This window comes from Schistocerca cancellata, chromosome 11 (genome assembly GCF_023864275.1).
Source record: "Schistocerca cancellata isolate TAMUIC-IGC-003103 chromosome 11, iqSchCanc2.1, whole genome shotgun sequence".
Classification (NCBI taxonomy): Eukaryota; Metazoa; Arthropoda; class Insecta; order Orthoptera; family Acrididae; genus Schistocerca; species Schistocerca cancellata.
In genome coordinates this window covers 67,859,009-67,876,130 of record NC_064636.1, presented here as the reverse complement: position 1 = coordinate 67,876,130, position 17,122 = coordinate 67,859,009, and the positions used below count along the sequence as shown (strand labels likewise).

The window sequence follows — 17,122 nt, the reverse complement described above, 5'->3', positions numbered from 1 at the left end:
GTATACACCTACCGTACGTTGATGGCAGGAGTACGTGCAGACTCACCAGACACGTCGGGCGGCGCGGCAGCCAGTGCAGTGGTGGTCGGCAGCGAGGCTCGCCTCCTGTGCTGGACTGGGCTGCCGCCCCCCACCCCACTCTGTCTGCAGTTTTCCTCGAGACCCCCTCCCTCCCCCACTCCTTACCCCTCCCCCCTCCGCATCGACAACGATAACCCTTGGATAGGTCTGACGTTCGAAATATTTCTGCCATGTGATCTTAGCCGAAACTCTAAGAATTCTTGCTCTTACGCAAAGTGAATTCATATCGCGTATTCTGTAGCCCAGTGGCCATTCTGGCACCGCAATGGAAAGTGATGCATTCGGTATTTCTAAACTGTTTCACCGCGAAATGCGGTCACTCCTTTGAACCATCTCACGAGGCCCCAAATTGCACAGACTGAGATAAGCGATCGCAGAACAGAGTGGCTGGAGCCTCTGACTAGCAGAAAGCCACGTGGGCCACATCAGATGCTGTTCGTTCCCAGCCTCTGCCCACTCCATTCCCCGGCAGCGACGTACTTGCCCACCACGAGGTGTTCATTTCAGTGGCCTTTCTCTCTCCTTCTCCGAGATACGCACCTCGGACAGACCATCATTCGCCCTCAGGAGGGGCCTCGCACTTGCCGTCACCACCATGTCCAGCCACGACAGGGGTCCCAGTCCAGCGATGTGCCCAACAACTGATGACCAGATTTGTAGAGCTACAAAATTGAGAAGATCTCGACTGCTACATTTCTCTCGCTGTTCCAAACAATCCTTGGCCTTTTCTATATTCTTCCTGTTGGATGAGAAGGCGTTCGCGCCTGAAAGTGTATAAAGATGTCGATAATCTTGTGATTGAGGGGGGAAACCACACGAGGAAGCTGTTTGACACCGAATTTTCGAGATTCTTTTGTGGTGGGAAGATTTAATCAGAATTATAAGCAATTTTTATATCAGTTAATTCATATTTCGAACAGTTTTTGTGAATTTGTTTGAATAATTTTAGCCAAAATTAACAAAGTTAGGCTGTGATGTCCGCTGAAGGTTGTGAGCACAGTTCTCCAATTGCGTGCAGTGCAGCCATTCCGATTTTCATCTGAAATCAAAAAGTTTTAGATTTTACATTAATAGCTTATTTTCTAAGAATATGAAGCTCAGTCCAGGTGAAAATAATGAATATTAAAATGTCTGCAGGCGTTGGAACAATTTACTTCGATTTTCAGGATTTTCTCTAATCAAGCAAAGAAAAATACCCTTAACACCATGATATCATCTCACACGTTGGTTCAAATATTTCGTAAGTTTATAAAGAATCATACTATCAAATTTCATAATGATCGGTTCTGTACTTTTTGAGTTAGATTGCACGCAAATGTCAGAAAAGTCATTTCGAGATGAACGCCTTTGAAAAATAAATTCTCGGAAACTAGAAATTCAAGGAAGTTAACAATAATGTAAAATGCTTTCCGATCAATCTGCGATTCCAGCAGCAAATAGTAACCCTTCCTCATATGCTTCGTTTTGCGCTTGCAGCTGTTCTTTCCGAGTTTTCTGACCTTCTTTCGATTCCAATCAACTAAGTGTAAAATTCGATGACCCGGTAAAAATGCAAGTATTACGTTACTTGAGATACGTGCGTGAATAATGTACTGATGGAAAGAGAAAACTCCCAAGTTTTACATGGTTCTCGCCAAGTAGCAGTAGTGTGCACCCACTTCAGTTCTAGTAAAGACAACACAGAGCGTTTTGTGTTCTACGTTTTGTGCAGTGCGGGACGGTAATAACTTTTCAGCATGACTTTCGTACTGGGTATGGTGTGGATCCTGCTACAGCACAGCTACAGCACATTAGACGATGGCACGAACAATTGCGAGAAACAGGTTGTTTCCGTAAAGGCAAATCGCCGGGACATCTGCGAGTGTCTGACACAAACGTCGAACGCATCCGCCATAGTTTCACAAGGAGGCCGCAGAAATCCGTCCGCCGTGCAGGCCGACAGCTCAACACGCCTCCGATGTCCGTCTGGCGTGTGTTGCGTAGACGTTTACACGTGAAACCGTACAAAATTCAGCCACTGCAAGCTCTTCGTGAAGGTGACAAACGACAGCGTGTGTTCTGTAATTTCGTTGTCAGCAAGATGGAGGGTGGCAGTTTTCTTCCACCCCTAGTGTTAAGTGACGACGCAACATTCCATTTAAAGGAAAGGTGGACCGTAATGCTGCGAGAGTATGGGGTACGGAACAACGACATGAAGTTGTTCAACATGAGAGGGATTCTCCAAATTTTAATGTGTTTTGTGCAATTAGACGGTAAAAGATGTACGGTCCATTTTGCTTTGTCGAGAATAGTGTTACAGGAAGCACAAGCCTCGATATGCTTGTGAGCGATCCAATCCCACAGTTGGAGACTGGATTCGAAAGACTTCTTTTACCAGCAGGATTGGGCACCTCCACACTGGGATCTGGAAGTGCGGGAATTTTTAAATCAAAGGATTACTGAACTAATGTTGCTTAAAATCCCTCTTGATTGCAAAAAATTTTTTATTATTCATATGACCGGTTTCGGTCCATTCAGAACCATCTTCACATCTGTAAAAATAATTATACTAATTTACCATTTCACGGAAGCAAATGTTTTTCATTCTATCTAATCAACATCAAATGTACCAGAACGTACCTGATATTTCAGTTACAGGAGTAACCCGTCCAAATCCAGCAACTTTCACATGCTACGTCACATAAAATTGGTTGGCAGAGTGCACGTCATTTATATTAATTATAGCACTATTACCGACAGGTGGCGTCTGGTACATTTGTTACATTCCATTTGTACATACTGTATTCAGTAGATCTTTTTATATTAAAAATATTTGGCGAAAATATGTAGATGTCATAACGCATATTTTAACATTTATGACGACCTACTAAGATGACAACTGTTGCGTGTGGAGATCCAGGCTGAGGGACGAGAGATGGTGCATGGTGGAGAAGCCGGAAGACGCGTGCAGCGCCTGCCGTCGCTGACGGGGCCCTCCTGTGCGGCCCTCTTGCCCGCGGCGATGGACATCAGACGACTGAGCGCACCACGACACAACACCAAAATGGCGGGAACCACGGAAGCAGACCGTAGAGGAAAACAAGTTCACACCAGCACCATAGATATATAAATCGCCCTATGCTTTTAGATCGAATAAAAATGATAATTTTACTGTTTTTTAATCCTGACAAGTACAGATTTTAACTTTGACATCTACATATTTTAGCCAAATATTTTTAATATAAAAAGATCTACTGAATACAGTATGTACAAATGGAATGTAACAAATGTACCAGACGCCACCTGTCGGTAATAGTGCTATAATTAATATAAATGACGTGCACTCTGCCAACCAATTTTATGTGACGTAGCATGTGAAAGTTGCTGGATTTGGACGGGTTACTCCTGTAACTGAAATGTCAGGTACGTTCTGGTACATTTGATGTTGATTAGATAGGATGAAACACATTTGCTTCCGTGAAATGGTAAATTAGTATAATTATTTTTACAGATCTGAAGATGGTTCTGAATGAACCGAAACCGGTCATATGAATAATAAAAAATTTTTTGCGATCAAGACGGATTTTAAGCAACATTATAAAATCACTGATTGCTGTTATCCGATAAGACATTATGTCTGTTTTTGCAAAGGATTACTGAACGATGGATCGATCGCAATGGACCAAATGATTCACCCTTACATTATTGGCATCCAGGTCTACGGTCCTGGCTGTATGTGATTATTTCTTATGGGGGTTTATAAAAGACTGTGTTTATTTGCCTCCATTACCAACAACAATGAGTGAACTGAGACATCGCATGACAGCAGCTGTGGAGGCTGTGACTCAGGACATGCTCGCTGCAGTGAGGAACAGTTTGAATACCGGATTGACATTTGCCATTCATGTCAAGGGAATCATACTGAACACCTACGAAAAGGTATGAAAAAGAGACTTTTACAGTTTCCCGTTAATGAAAACAGGATATTCATTGTACGATGGTCACTGAGTAAGTAATGTTCCACATTTTGTTTGGAAAATGCGTTAATGTACAAAGACAAATGTCCTTGTTGATGCTTCACATTTTATGTTTGTTATGTGCCCGGTGAAGTTTCGAACTGTTCTGGCAGATGGCAGAGCCGTAGTACAGCGTCAACATGGCGTCTACATACGACTAACGTTACAAGCAGCGTGCTGTTATTGAATTGTTGTGTGCGGAAAGACGGACTGGGGTGAACATCCATAAAATTTTACGTACAGTATATGGCGATGATGCAGTTGATAGGAGTTACAGTTGGTCGATGGGTAAAGAAAGTTACAGCCTCAGGAAATTCAGAAACAGAACTCCATGATTAACCATGCTCGGTACGTCTTGTCACAGCCACTGCTCCAGACATGCTGAGTCATGCGGAACCCATTATTCGTGCCGACCGGCGCATCACAACTCAACAATTGCCTCGACAGCTGTCGGCCAGCATTGGAAATGCGTCTGCAATGATCGAGACTCACGGATATGCAAAGAGATGCTGACGATTGGTTGCACGACTGCTCTCAGCGGACCACGAGATTAAAAGAAAAGCCATTTCATCTGAAGTATCGAGACCGACGGAGGGACCTTTCTGTCACGGATCGTTACCGGTGACGAAAGATGGGTGCGCCACTTTGTGCCGCAAACAAAAAGGCTGTCGATGGAGTGGCATCATCCTCATTCACTACAAAAGAAGAAATTCCAGACAACCCCCTCTGCCGGAAAAGTCCTGATAGCAGTATTCTGGGGTTGTCATGGCGTCATTCTGGTAGATGTGATGCCAAGGGAGTCAACCATCAATTCATTGGCATACCTGAAGACTCTGAATAAAGAACCGTTCCCGACATGTCCGATCGGACAAGAATCCAGATCTTGGTCCTACACGATAATGCATGCCCGCGCACAAGTGTGAGTACCCGGGAACACATCGCCAAACTGGGTTGTGCATCATTGCGGCATCCATCCTGCCGTCCAGACCTGCCCCCCCCCCCCCACTTCCATCTCTTTGCGCCGCTTGAAGATTCTCTACGGGGAACACTGATGATGACGAAAGGTCCAGTTATGCAGTGAAAACATGGCTACGCCCGCAAGACAAGAACTTTTACCAGTGGGGAGTACATGCTCTTCTACAACATTGGGGTACAGCCAAAGATCGTGATGGAGATTACGTAGAAAAATAGGACATCAACAAGACTTGTTGATGTATATTGTCAGAAAATTCTGAGTCTTAACAATATATACGTTCTGAGGAAAAAATGTGGGGTATTACTTAATGGACCAACCTCCTATATCTTTGTTATTTTAAAAAATGTAGACGTGCCAAATCGGATGATTCTTTTTCATACACCCTGTATAATGAAAACGGTGACACAATCTGACGTGAACCTGTATATTAAACATATCATAAAATGTGCAGACAGAGAGTGCCTTTACGTCTTTTTCCTCATGTCCAGCGCCCTTCTTCGCAGTTTGTTTGTTGCTCAGCTGCACTGGTGAGTAATTACTTCTCAGAAAAGAAAAAATAAACCTTGATAGCGACTGCCGGCGGTCGAGGGCACAGGTTCACAAGCGATGTGCGGCGCCTGGCCTTCGCTAAGTCGGCGGCTCCCTGCGTCACACCGACAGAGCGCGGTGCACTGGAGAGGCTGTTTCAGTTCGCAGAGCTGCAACATGGCGGGCGAGGCAGGGACGTAGTGGAACCCATCCTCCCCCCACCACCTCCACTGTTTGTGATATGACGTAAAAAATTTAAAAATATTAAATTATTCAAACATATATTCATTATGTACTGCGCATCTTTCTCGAGGGTTTGATGTATAAAATATACATGTTCGAGGATTTGTAAGACAAGTTATTCGGTCTTAAGTATGCCAAACTGGAGTGCCACGCTTCTTCACACAGGATTCTTCCATCACACGTGACTGTATTTTGCTCTGTGGAATTCGATCGTGTATATTTTGCAGTGGAAGCCATCAAACGTATATTCAGGGCAGTGGAATTTAAATTGTCCTGTAGTGTCTTTCCTGCCCCTAGTCATTCGGTTTCACATCCTGCCTCCTCCTAAGGAAAAAAAACAGTAAAAACAAGAGACCATCAAAACAATACACATCTCTTTAATCCTAGGATCCCAGAAATTTTTTGTCTCTAATCTTGCTACAGATTTCCATGGCGTGCCTTCCTTCCTGTGAAAGAATCTATTACCTCAAGAAAGTCCGTCAAACGGTCTGCTATATGCAAAATCAAGATGTCGTCTTCTAATACTGTAAAAGCTGTTAATACGCGTAGTACTCAAGACTTGTGTGGTTTTTCGACTTGATTATGTCTATTTTTCCACTGTATGCTAGATAAAATGAACTGGCCTTCCTAATATTGCTGCAATTGTAACACACAACAAATAAGTGAGTCCGTTTTCACACAAATGATCATTTTTATTTACGTCGCTTACGTAAGTAACATGACAGCATAATTCACGAAGTATCAATATCAAATGCCTATTAGGCCTCTTATAAGCAGAAAGTTTTATATTAAGAAATAGTATCACGTTTCGTTCATGAGATCGAAAAATAGTACTACCAAATCTTTTATATAAATTTGCAGTCGTCATATTCTTCCACATAATTTGTATGGTGTCGCCGTTTCCTCTCCTTCCTCGTTCTAACAAGAATCTTTTCATCAAAAATTCTGTAAGTATTCCTTCCATTGTGAAAGCTTATTCTCTGGTTAATTTCAGTAACCCTGCCAGCACCACAGGTTCAATTATCGCGTGTTTATTCCCCGTTCAGGCGTCATTACGTATTCGTACGACTCGTTTTCCGCTCTCTGCCGAGAACAGACCTTAATGCGACTGCTAACCGGGGAGTGTACAACTGGTAATGTAGCGATCTGGCAAAAATTTTCTGTCAAAATTTCCTTTTATTGGATAAGCGCAGAAATATAATATGTAATCCGTCTTACCAGTTATTTCCACTCTGATAGTCTGAATTTATGGATTTAACAAATAAAATAACGCTGATAATTCGCACTGCCAATCAACCACATAAACAAACTGCAAATAGCATTCACCCATTCGGGTTTATTCGGCTCAGCTCGTATAGCACCGTCCTCTGTTTTTATTTCTAGACGCGAGGGAATTCCCTGATAGAGATATCACTTAGACTATGTATACATGCGAAAACAACTTATGATTCTTTCAGATACCAACTTAGAATGTGTTCAAAAATATCCAGAACTTCGCAAATGATACATAAAATTAAACAATTTAATATGAAATAAAAGAAATTATTCATAAGTTAACGGAGAGCAAAATTTAATTTTGGTAGAGGACTGGTAATCGAGTGTAGGAAAAGGAAGAAAAAAAAATTCACAATGTTATCATGAGTACCCGGACACCAGCAAAGACATACGTTTTTGGTATTTGGTGCACTGTGCTGCAACGTACTACCAGGTCCTCCATACCAGCGACCACAGTAGTCATTAACCATCGTGAGAGAGCAGAATGGGGCGCTCTGCAGAACTCACAGACTACGAATGTGGTCAGGTGATTGGGGTGTCACTTGTGTATACGTCTGTACGCTAGATTTCTTCATACCTTAACATCCCTAGGTCCACTGTTACAGATTTGATAGTGAAGTGGAAACGAGGAGGGAGACGTACAGCACAAGAGCGTACAGGCCGACCTCGTCTGTTGACTGACAGAGAGCGCCAACAGTTGAAGAGGGTCGTAATGTGTAATAGGCAGACATTTATCCAGACCATCACACAGGAATTCCAAACCGCATCAAGATCGACTGAAAGTACTACGACAGGTATGTGAGAGGTGAGTGAAACTTGGATTTCGTGGTCAAGCGGCTGCTCTTAAGCCACACATCACGCCGGTAAATACGAAATGACGCCTCGCTTCCTGTAAGGAACGTAAACACTCGACGATTGAACAATGGAAAAACGCTGTGTGGAGTGACGAATCACAGTACACAGTTTGGCAATCCGATGGCAGGGTGTGGTATGTCGAATGCGAAGTGAACGTCTTTTGCCAGCGTGTGTCGTGCCAACAGTAAAATTCAGGGGGCTAACAGTAAACTTCTACACATGTTAGTTGTAAATAAGCTGGAAAACAGTAACACTAGACAGAGCAGTGGACGAGTATACTCCCATATCTTGTTAAGCTGGTTTCTCAGACCCCAGGTTCCATACCTCAAATTGCTCAGTGGAGCAATCTCTATGTCCCGTTGAATTTTCGTTCGGCCTTACGGAAACACCCTGTATGTAATGTTAACAGTATCGGTCCTTTGACACGTCCTTCTGATACGAATGAAATCACCTTTCCACCTGACGATGTAGTTCCTTTAAGAGCAGCGTGCTGAATTGTGGCCGCAGGGAAGGCTTGCGGCTGGTCTCCTGACCGGCGTCGTCTTGTTTCCTCAGCAAACGGAGAGCCGGCACTGTCCCAAGTGACTTTCTGAAGTCACTGAACTAGGAGGAATCAAGCTGGCCGCCGATGTCTACCGCCCTGTGACAGGAGAGTACGTGATACGTGAGCATAAAACTTGTTCCATAACTCAACAGCAGCTTGAAGTCAGCAATGATTGCTTCTAATTTCCTTCTTGGAAAATGTCACGACTTGTGCTTTTTTCATTTACTTCGTTGCTCCACTTGTTCTTGTTTTAAAGCTGTTCTTTTGGTTCTTGCCATTCGAATTTTCATTAGAACGGCAACAAGTAATGAACTCTCCTTGACTTCGTGTTATCTCGTCGCAAAACGGCACGCTCTTGTGAAGGCGAGCCCCGCGCTATCGCTGGCGACCCCTACGCTGTTGACCCGCGACGAGTCCAGGGAGCGCCTGAGTGTTTTCCTGGTGGACAGTCACTCATCAGTGCAGCTGGCCACTGGTTTTCCAGCAAGCTGCGAAACCACAACTAAACAATTCGACTGTCATTCCACGACGAAAGGAGTTCCACAAAACCTTCAAAAATAATTGTATCTTAATGTCTGATGATGTGTTCATTGCACTGGTATGATTTCACGTTGTTAGATTTCATCTCTTTCTATTAATTCCATTCATTTCAGATAATTTATTTTACTCAAATATGATATATTATATTTATTTTTCTCATATTAATTGCAAATATATATGGGTTTTTGGAAGATCAGCTATTAACATTACCATATCTACAGCATTTATTGCAAACTTACAAAAAGTCTTAATTGCATCATATATACTGAAGGAGCTGAAGATACTGGTACTTCTGCCTATTTTCATAGGGGGCCCAAGCGAACAAGCAGAAGTGCCACAACTCGATGTGTCATGGACTATTGTCTGAAGTGGTGCTAGAGGGAACTGACCCCATGAATCCTGCAGAGCTGTCCATAAATCCGTAAGGGTACGAAGGGGTGAAAAGTTTTTCTTAACAGCACACTGCAAGGCATCCCACATATGCTCAGTAATGTTTATGTCTTGGGAGTTTTGTGGCCAGTGGAAGTGTTTAAACTCAGAAGAGTGTTCCTGCAGCCTCTCTGTAGCAATTCTGGACATGTGGTGGTGTCGCATCGTCCTGCTAGAATTGTTCAAGTGCGTCGGAATGCACAATGGACAGAAATGAATGCAGGTGATCATTCAAGATGCTTACATACGTGTCACCTGTCAGAGTCGTATCTATACGTATCAGGAGTCCCATATCACTCCAACAGCACACGCCCCACACCATTATAGTGTCTCCATCAGCTTGAACAGACCTCTGCTGACATGCAGAGCCCATGGATTCATGAGGCGGCGTCAAGACGCCAGATACAATTTCAACGAGACTTGTCCGACCAGTCAACATGTCCCCAGTCATCAACAGTCAATATCAGTGTTGATGGGCCCAGGTGATATACCCTCAGACTACTGGAAGAATGTGACAGTTCCCATTCCACATAATGCAGGTGCTGGCAAGTGAAAATTCTACAAACCCACAAATTTAGTGAGGTACAATCGCCATATGTTCAGACGAATTATTTATGGAAGAATGGAAAAAGTGACAAAAATCCATGTCAGAGGAGATAAGTATATGTTCCAAGGAAATGCAGTCATACACCAGGGTCTACTTACCCTGCGACTTTCTCTAGAACAGAAAGGCAAACATATTGTTATAGAGTTTGTAGATGTAGGGAAATTTTTTGACAATGTTGATTGAAATACCTCTTCGAGTTGTCAAAGACACTGAGATGAAATACACACTCTGTGATCCAACATATCCGGACGTCCCCAAAAACGCTCGTTTTTCATATTATGTACATTGTGCTGCCAGGTACTCCATATCTTCGACCTCAGTAGTCATCAGACATCGTGGGAGAACAGAATGGGGAGCACCGCGGAACTTACGAACTTCGAATGTGGTCAGGTGATTGCGTGTGACTTGTGTCACACGTCTGTACTACAGATTTCCACACTCCCAAGCATCCCTACGTCCATTGTTTCCCATGTGATACTGAATGGAAAAGCGTACAGGTCGATCTCCTCTGTTGAGTGATTGAGACTGACGACAGTTGAAGAGGGTCGTAATGTGTAACAGGCAGACATCTATACAAACCATCACACAGGGATTCCAAACTGCATCAGGATCTACTACAAGTACTATGACAGTTATCCAGGAGAAAACTTGGATCTCACGGTCGAGCGGCGGCTCATAAGACACACATCACGCCGGTAAATGACAAACTACGCCTCGCTTGGTGTAAGGAGCGTAAACATTGAATAGTGGGAAAACGTTGTGTGGAGTGACGAATCACCGTACACAATGTGGAGATCCGATAGCAGGGTGTGGAAATGGCGAATTCCCAGTGAACGACATCTTCCAGCGTGTTAGTGCTGTGGTGTTACGGTGTGGTGGTGTTTTTCTTGGAGGGGGCTTGCACCCCTTGTTGTTTTGCGTGACACCATCACAGCACAGGACTACATTGATGTTTTAAGCACCGTCTTGCTTCCCACTGTTGATGGTGATTGCATCCTTCAACAAGATCGAGTACCCATTCATAATGGACGGCCTGCGGCGGAGTGGTTACACGACAATAACCGGGATGAACTGGCTTGCACAGAGCTCTGACCTGAATCCTACAGAACACCGTCGAGATGTTTTGGAACGCTGACTTCGTACCAGGCCTCAGCGACCGACATCGACCCCTCTGCTCGGTGCAGCACTCTATGAAGGATAAGCTGCTGTTCTCCAAGAAACCTTCCAGCACCTAACTGAAGGTATGCCCGCGAGAGTGTAAGCTGTCATCAAGGCTAAGGGTGGGCCAACACCACAATGAATGTCAGCTTTACCGATGGAGGGCGGCACGAACTTGTGCGTCATTTTCAGCCAGTGTGTCTGGACAGTTTTGATCAGATACTGTACGCAGTGAAAGGTTATTCACATTAAGTACAGAAACAAGAAGGTGGTTATAAGTGTCGAGAATGGAGAGAGACAGGATTGTAAACAATCGCCGATTCTGTTGAGTCTGTACATGGAACAATCTTTGAAGAAAAATCAGGAGATATTTTGGAAGGTAATTAAGATCAGGGTGAAAAAATAAAAACTTTAAACTATGCTTACGACATCATAATGTTATCAGCGTTCCGAAGGACTTGGAAGAGCACTTGGAATAAATGGATAGCGACTTCATAATATAAGGTGAACATCGAGATTAGTAAACAACGACAATTAAGTGTCACAGAATTACATGAGGCAGTGCCATGGTAATTAGATTAGGAAATGAGACACTACAAGCAGTGGATGATGTTTACTATTTGGATAGAAAAATAACTGATGAAGACTGTAGTTCAGAGGAATAGAATGTAGACTGACAATAGTAAGAAAAGTAATACGGAAAAAGAGGTGTTTGTTAAGGTGTAATATCAGTTTAAGTGTTAGGGAGTATGACATGTAGGTATTTGTTTGGCAGTAAATAGTGGATGATTAGCAGATCAGACAGGAAGTGAATATAAACTTTTACAGCATGGTTCTATTTAAAAAAATGTTGAAGATATGATGGACTGAATAACAAATGATGAAGACAATAGGGACAGATGAAAATTTGTACCTAGGCAGGGTTTTGAGATGAGGTTCCCTCGCACTATGGAAAAGCAGTAACCACTACGCCACCCTGGCACAATGGCTTTTCACAACTCCACAGACTATCCTAGAGCACCTCCCTCCCCAAACCAAATCCATATTCACACCTCAGGCCGCTTGGTAGAAACGGGAATTTGAAGTGAACAGGGAGGCATGCAAGGATAGTGCACACTGTTCTGCAAACCCACTGTAGCAGGGTGGCGTACTAACCGGCACATCTGCCTAATGTGAAGGACACACAGGCTCGAATTCTGGCCTTGGTACGAATTTTCATTCATCGCTCCAGTCTACACGCACACACAGATGTTTCAGACTTGAAGAGACCTCTGGAACCATATACTTCCATTTGATTAGGTGAGGAAGTACTTAACTGAATTGGGGGAAAGGAAATTTATGACGCAACTTGACTAAAGGAAGAAACTGGTTGATGGAAAACGTCTTGGTGCAATAATGAATTGTCAATTTCATTGTGGAAAGATACGTGGGCAATGGGGCTAAGAGTTGTGGAAGGAGCCCGAAGCTTGAATAGAGTAAGTACGTTGAAATGGGTATAGATTGCTGTAGTTATACGGAAATTAAAAGACTGACGACCTTATCAGACACAATAAAGGGAAGTCGTATAATGATTCGAAAATAGGACTTGAATAAAGTTGGCTGATTTGAGTGTATACCAAAGCGGACTGCCCAAGGTCTCTTAAAGGCATGATGTACCACTCACCTCCTTGTAATGCGACGTGGAAACAGTGGTTGTAAAAAGAAAAACGGTTGTCACACCTCATCAATGACATTAGGTGTCAGGACCAATGACCGTGGCAGTCTGGTCCCTTTAATCGCACAAACCATCCAACCAACATTAGGTGTCAAACCCCCATTATCAATTGCTGCTGTCAGTGGATGTATGGCCATTTGAACAAGTCTGCGAGTGAACTGTGCTAAGAGTACCGTATACAGAGAACATTTAGTGTTGATACCTAGCAGCACATGTCGTAGCGGCCCTTGTCAGTTAGAGGGCCCGCACAACTGACACGCCAGGCGGGCTTTCGACTTCCCTTCGAACGCCCATTTCAAAACATCGCCAGTGAACGTAAACATCAACAGACTTACCGCATAAACACTGCTCCACTTCGTGAAAAGCCATGGGAGCAATGTGAGTAAGTGTAGCACTCCACAGAATCGGTCTCACAGGCAGGTCAGCAGAGTCAGACCTGCAGTGTGTACCTACAACTAGGACAGCTCCGCCCAATGCCTACACCGCGCCTAGCCCAGCAGGCACTCCCCGTAGTCTTCTGTAGAAATATGTAACTTGTTGGGCGTAACGCCACTTTGCAATTGTGTAGCGCAGTATTTTGGTTGTTACTATTTCTTTTCATTGTCTTTTAACTTTTATCTGGCTTTTGCGACCTCAAGAATTGTTGCGTTTCTTGTTGTTCTAGAGTTTGGAAATTAGTGCACGCGAAGAAGACGTTATAATTAAATAAAGTGTGTTCGAACTTGACCGTTAGTTTTTTCCTGCCGAGCGCAGGACACTACGGCACGTGGGACTGAAGGTCTTCAGCTGTGCCAGAGGGTGCTGGGGCTGGGCAACAGCCGGCTGGAGGTGTTTGGCCTGTCGTATGACATGTCTGCTCTCTCGTCAAATGACGCGAGGCCCTGAGTGCATCGGAGAACCAACGAGGCGCTCTGCCCGATACGTGTGGAGGATGCAGGTCACGCTGGAAGCGGCTCAATGAGCTTTTGCGGTGTTTCGTGTACCGTTACTCAGGGCCGTTCATGCAGGTTACCGTGAACGTGAACCACCGTGTGTACTTTCGTACATTCTCGGTGTCCAGATGTTGCCGTTACCGAGCCGTGATTTGCTGCCACGCTCTCGGCAGGATAGTTCATCTGTCGAAGTTACGCTCTTTGCGGCGTTCAGGTTGGCCAGCGCCCTCTAATTAGGACGGCCGCGGCCCGCGAGAAGAGCCGGCAGTAGTGACAGGGGGAAGGAGGCAGCGCGAGCAGTCGGCGCTGCGTGTACTGCGGGGACGCACCGTGCTGACACTCCGGCGCCTGGGTCTGGCGGCGGAAGCAGTCACCGGCCAACACGGGCTCTGTTTGAGAGCCGGGTCTGACTGGAATCCTGAGGAGAGCGCCGGAATTTACCCTGGCGTGCAAGGTAACGGCGATCTCCTGGACTAACTGTAAATGGTGAGCCACTTGTCGTAGAACCAGTCATTGCTCCGTGTAGCCTCTTTGATTTTCGCTAGTCATTCCTTAAACCACTTGGATGTGGGGCCGGGATACTTGGTATTGCAAGTCCATCTAACTTCACTTGTAAGTAGCCTGTTTATATTTTCTTATTGGCAACGTTACGTAGCACTCTGTATGAAAATCACTGGCTGTGCTGTGTGCAGTCTCTGGCTAGTTTGCATTGTTGTCTGCCATTGTATTGTTGGGCAGGTGGATGTTAACAGCGCATAGCGTTGGGCAGTTAGAGGTGAGCCGCCAGCAGTGGTGGATGTGAGGAGAGAGATGGCGGAGTTTTGAAATTACATATATTATGACTTTTGATGATATTAAGGTAAATACGGTGTTTGTTCTCTATTAAAGTATTTCATTTGCTAACTATCCCCATTAGTAGTTAGTGCCTTCCGTAGTTTGAATCTTTTATTTAGCTGGCAGTAGTGGCGCTCGCTGTATTGCAGTAGTTCGAGTAATGAAGATTTTTGTGAGGTAAGTGATTTCTGAAAGGTATAGTTTAATGTTACTCAGGGCCATTCCTTTGTAGGGATTTCTGAAAGTCAGATTGCGTTGCGCTAAAAAAATATTGTGTGTCACTTTAGTGAATGTTTGAGTACGTTCAGATTTGCTCAGCTGTTTGAAAAGCAAATAGTGTAAGAGGTTTATAAGCACAGTCATGTACAATTGTTCAAAGGGGACGTTTCATATGTCGACCCTTAGCCGAGGATACCTCACTGGAATCTTCTGATTTTTTCTTGTAGTTTGTGTAATTAGTGTAGATTTTGTTTATTGCTGGTGTGTAATTGTATTGAGAATTTCCTTTGTAGTTGCAGCCTTTCATTGTTGTACAGTAAAACAGTTGTGGCATGCATGTAGATTTGCACCAAGTATTTCGCAGCTGCAATTAACTAGATATAAGTTTCAGTGCTATGTTAATGTGTTCTCTTATTTTTGCTATTCAAATTGTGCTTTTCTGTGTTATCGTGTGAAATATTGTGACAATAATGGCGTGTGAAAAACGTAACACTCGGCTCCAAAGTAAACTGAGAAATAATAGTGACGACGAGCGTACCTTATCAGCACCACTGGGTAGTGAATTAACAGACATTCGAAGTAGTAATTTGGTAACTGTGCATAGGGATATGGAGCGGGCGGCAAATAATGGTGTAGACAGTCAAACAGGTAGTGAACAGGGAAGCATTATCGATCGATCGGTCGGCAACAGCTCGCCTCAGGAATCCGAAATGATAGGACACAATTTTTCAAATACTGTAGATTCAGGTTTTACGTCCTCACCGTTTTCTCAAATAAGTCAAGACACATTTTCTGCTTGTCAAAATGTGAATGTTGCTGGTGCAAATGCACTGCCGAAAAGCGTAGAGGAACAGATTACAGACACTAATGCATTGTTATTACAATTAATGCAACAAATGGGACAAAATCTTCAAAAGTTAGACACAATGGAACAGAATCTTCAAAAGTTAGACACAATGGAACAAAATCAGAGACAAACACAGCAAAAGCTGCAAAAGTTAGACACAATGGAACAGAATCTTCAAAAGTTAGACACAGTGGAACAAAATCAGAGACAAACACAGCAAAAGCTGCAAAAGTTAGACACAATGGAACAAAATCTTCGGAAGTTAGACACCACACTTGAACAAACACGTGAAGATTTAACTACTGAGTTACATAACATTGAATCGAAATGTCAAAAAGTCTGTAATGACGTAAAAACACAAATTTGTGAGCATTTTCAGCCTATTTTTTTCGCGGCATGAAAATGCATTACAGAATCACGAAGCAGCCATAAAAGAGCTGCAAACCATTGTTCATGAAAATCATGAGACCTTGTGGGTTAAAATTAACCAAGTTGCTTCTACCGATTCGGTTACGCAACTGGCAAAAACTCAGGAAAACTTAAAGAACACAGTAGATTCGATTTCAACACAAATGGACACTCTGAAAATTGGTTCAGAAAAACACACTGAGGAAACGTGTTCACTATCGGAGAAAGTAGCCGAACTTTCGGATCAGGTCACTAACTTATCTACAAAGGTAGATGATGATCTGAAAGACACAAGACCCGTAGCCTTCACTGACACAGAAGAGTATGAACAAATAAGAAAATTCAAACAAAATCAAAATCAAATCAATACACAGTACAAAAGAGAAATCCGGGAAGTACAAGATCAGTTGCCACAGGTAATACAAGAATTACGTATTTCAGAGGACACTCGCACCCCAATACGGGAAGAGGGACATAGAAATACGGAAAAGCCACAAAATAATAACACAGGGCATTTCGGTAATTATGAAAGGAATTGGCAAGGTGCACCGAATTTTGAGATGGAACCGCCGACACGACGTAACAATGACCGATATGTGACTCGCCGACATGATGATTTTGACTATAAGCTGTTCATTACTACACGTAAATTCATAACATTTAAGAATTCTGGCAACGACATTCATCCACAAGCATGGCTCCTTCAATTCTCTCATTGTTTTCCTCCCAACTGGTCATTGGAGCACAGGTTAGAGTTTATGTGTGGCTACTTGGAGAATGAACCAGCTGTAAGAATGCGATCGGTCATTCACGATTGTCACAGTGAAGGAGAATTTTATCATGCCTTCCTCTCAGCATATTGGTCTCAAGCCACACAAGACCAAGTAAAACATGGCATCATAATGATGAAACATTTCGAACAATCTGAATTTTCCAG

General features: G+C 43.5%; 1 protein-coding gene across 1 annotated transcript in view; it reads right to left on the bottom strand.

The window, feature by feature from the left end:
• LOC126108209 (ankyrin-3-like) overlaps positions 1–122 on the bottom strand; it is a 116,132-nt gene extending 116,010 nt beyond the window's left edge. The window contains exon 1 of the mRNA XM_049913445.1: positions 47–122. The gene's annotated coding sequence lies outside the window, so the exon portion shown is untranslated. The remainder of the gene's footprint in view (positions 1–46) is intronic.
• Between the last annotated feature and the right edge of the window lie 17,000 nt (positions 123–17,122).